Below are 3,674 nucleotides of genomic sequence, written 5' to 3'. Positions count from 1 at the left end.
CGTTCCCCTGCTACACTCAGGTCTAAAATACACGTGTATTGTTTAATCCAGATTCGGCATAGGACAGAAAACCCGCCATGCTTGTTCTTCTTTTCATACTCTTTTTTTTGAATGCTGTATTTAGCTGACAAAGACTTTCTCCCTGCGGCACATATGCGGAAAAAAAAAATGGAGACAAAAGTAATCTAGTAAGTATGGCAGGAAGAGAGCAGTAGCTAGTTGCCTAAAGTCTCTCATGCATTTTTATGATCAAAGCTAAAGTCTCAAGTCTCTGATAGATGGGGGTGGTGCATCTAATAGCCACTAAAATGTCCACAGTGGTTGGTGCATCTCTCCAGAGAAACAGGAGCTCGGTGAGGACTCAGTTCCTGAACACATACAATATCAGGACATTTCCTGGAAATCCACTGACCTTTGCCTGACACAGTTGCATCACCCACGCATGCTTGTGCTCCAGATTATAAGAATTATGACCGAAGACCAGGTAGAGCTTGTGCTTAGTACACAGGGCACCAGTGGAAAATGGTTAAGTATGTACCTTTTAGAATGTGAGGAAATGTTTTCCCCGGTTTTCTTTATTTGCACTCTACTTCCGTCACAGAACCACAAATAAAGCAAACTACCTCTGAAAGAAACATTTCACTTAGTTGATTCAGACTTCTAATGAGATCGTTATTCCTTGCTCTTGTGCTAAAAATACATCTAAACAGTGGGGAAATGGCCAGGCGGTATCAATATAGTTTCCACTGGATTTTAGGCTGTAAGTGGTTAGCTCAGAGTGTGGACTCTGAGACAAAATGTTCTTTTATTAAAAGCTGTAAGAAGCCCGTGTTCATCTGGAAGGACAAACAAAACCAGCAGCAGCAATCACTTGCTTTGAGAAATGGGAAACCAGAGGGAGACTTCTCTTTAGTAGATCACTGCGTATTCCCACCCTCAAGTTGAAATATGACTAAAATAAATAAATAAACACCACAAAAATAGACAGAAACTCTCTTCAAAGCCCTTTATGGCAAGAAACCAGAAGTAAAGAATGGGAGGCAAGATGTAAAAATTATGAAATCATGGTGGCATGCCAGCCAGCATATGAGTAAAGAGATTCATTCATCATCAAAAACGAGTGAGTGACAGAGCCCAAATCTAGAAGTGTGCCCCCTGACAGAGAGCAGGGAGGGAGGAGCCCTGGGTTATCTGATGTCTTTTCTACCTGCTGAAGCTCGCACTCGAGGTCATGAGACAAGGGACAGAAAGACAAAGTCCCTTCCAAAGTCCAAGCAAAGTCGTGATCGCGTGGCTTCGTCTATACAGACATAATACAACTGCACATCTCCTGGCTGGAGCTGCAGACAGGCCACACTCTTCTGCAGAACATCCTCCCAGAAACTGGAAAAGCACCTTAACACTTACTTCAGATATTATTACACGGGACAAAGAGCCAACCAAATGCACTGGTCCTGGGGACTCTTCCAGTGGAATTCTTCTTGCGTAATGGTGCTTTGCTTAGGTCACAAGGAATTTAATTAAGATACTCAAACATGGGACAAGATGAGAACCTAGATTTTTAGATGAATATCTTTATACAAGCCTCCAGATATGGTTTTACTTCTTAATCGTTTTAAAGAGAAAACTTGAAATAATCCTCTTGACACGCCAGAGAATCTTTCTGGCGGTATCACACATGCAGCAAGACCCCAGTTTTGACAGCAAGCAGCTACACGGCCCGTTGTCCACATCTTCTCGTCTCCGTTTATCTCACAATCTGGAGGGGCTCGGTGAGGTTCTCTGAAGATACAGAAGTGAATGAGACTCTGGGGTAGGAGAGGAGCCGGGATGGAGAGCAGGGTCATGCAGAAGGTGAATCCTATGGCCAGGGCTGTGGTGTGGACGTGAAATGAACCCCACAGGCTCGTGTGTTCAAACACTTGATTCCCAGATGGTGGTGCCCTTTTGGAAGGCTGTGGGACCTTCCGGAGGTGGAGCTTTGCTGAAGGAAGTGGCTCGCTAGATGCTGACCTTCATGGACATTTTTGTTTTATTTTATTTTCTGTGTTTTTTTGAGACAGGGTGTCTCTGTGTAGCCCTGGCTGTCCTGGGACTCACTCTGTAGACCAGGCTGATCTCAAACTCATAGAGAGTCACCTGCCTCTGCCTCCTGAGTGTTGGGATCATAGGCGAGTGCCTCTGCCTCCTAGCTGACCTTGATATTTTATAATCTGGTTCTACTTCCTGTTTGTTCTGTTTCCTGTCTGTAAATGCAAGGAGACCAGCTGCCTTATCTTCCTGCCACCAAGTGTTCTCCATTGAAATGATCTGTAACAGCAATTCTTCATGACCCCTTTGGAAATCTGGGTCCCTCTCACAGGGGTCACCTAAAACCATCAGAAAACAAACAACTCATAACAGTAGCAAAATTACAGCTATGACGTAGCAACGGAAATGTTACGCATGGGGTCACTACAGCTTGAGGAACTGTATTAAAGGGTCGCAGCATTAGGAAGGTGAAGAACCACTGCCTTGTAACCGTTCCGATTGTGAGCCGCAACAATCCTTCCTCCCTTAATTTGCCTCTTGCCAGATACTTGGTCACAGCAAGAAGAAAAGTAATGAACGCAATGAGCCATGAAGAAGAACAAGTTCCTACGGAGCACGGAGTTCAAAAGAGAGATGTGAGGCTGGAGCATGACTCAATGGTTAAGAGCGCACACTGCTCGCACAGAGAGAGGCCAGGATCTTGGTTCCCAGCACCCATATTGAGTGGCCTCGCAATCACCTGAAACTCCAGTTCCATGGGAAGTGACATCCTTTGCTGGTCTCCAAAGACCGAGTGGCAAGTGAAGGCAGGGATACCTCACCCAGGACAATGGAGGCCAATGTATCATCTGTGACTGCATCCTGGTACATAGACATTCAGACTGAGGAGCTCTAAGGAGGGATAGCCTGTTCTTTGTAGAATACTTGGCTTCATCTTTGATCTCTACCCATTAAGTGTCAGAAACAATCCAGTGGTTGTGACAGCTCAAAATATCTCCAGAAGCCAGGCAGTGGTGGTGCATACCTTTGACCCCAGAAATCAGGAGGCAGAGGCAAGTGGCTCTCTGTGAGTTTAAAACCCACTTGGTCTACAGAGCTAGTTCTAGGATAGACAGGGTTACACAAAGAAACTCTGTCTCAAAAAAACAGAAAAAGAAAGGAAGAAAGAAAGAAAGAAAGAAAGAAAGAAAGAAAGAAAGAAAGAAAGAGGAATTCTCCAGAAGTTGTCGGTTGTTTCTGAAGGGTCAAAACCCCTACCTCCAATGAAAGGAAACATTAAATTAGGCTAAGACAATTTCATTTTTTATAATTAGTTAGCCATTAAGCCCCAATGGAAAATTAAGTTGATAAAAAACCAACTTAAATATTTTCTTCTTTTTACTATTACCGCTAAATGTTTTGTGATGAAAACCAGCAAATTAACATGTCTGGACACTGGCTGGTCCTTGTTTTCTGCTTGCCAGTCATAACAGGACCTGAGGCTTCATCCTGGAAACCAGGTCAGCTCTGTCACAGGCACTGCCTACTCAGGACTGTTGAAATAGGAGTGGCGGGGCTGCATCCCCGGCACCCGGCTGCCCACATGGCTAGCTCTAGCTTATGCCCCAAAATAATTACACGGAAACTGTATTCTTTTAAACACC

Source organism: Microtus ochrogaster, linkage group LG5, assembly GCF_000317375.1.
Source record: "Microtus ochrogaster isolate Prairie Vole_2 linkage group LG5, MicOch1.0, whole genome shotgun sequence".
NCBI lineage: Eukaryota > Metazoa > Chordata > Mammalia > Rodentia > Cricetidae > Microtus > Microtus ochrogaster.
Note: the sequence above shows the minus strand (reverse complement) of the source record.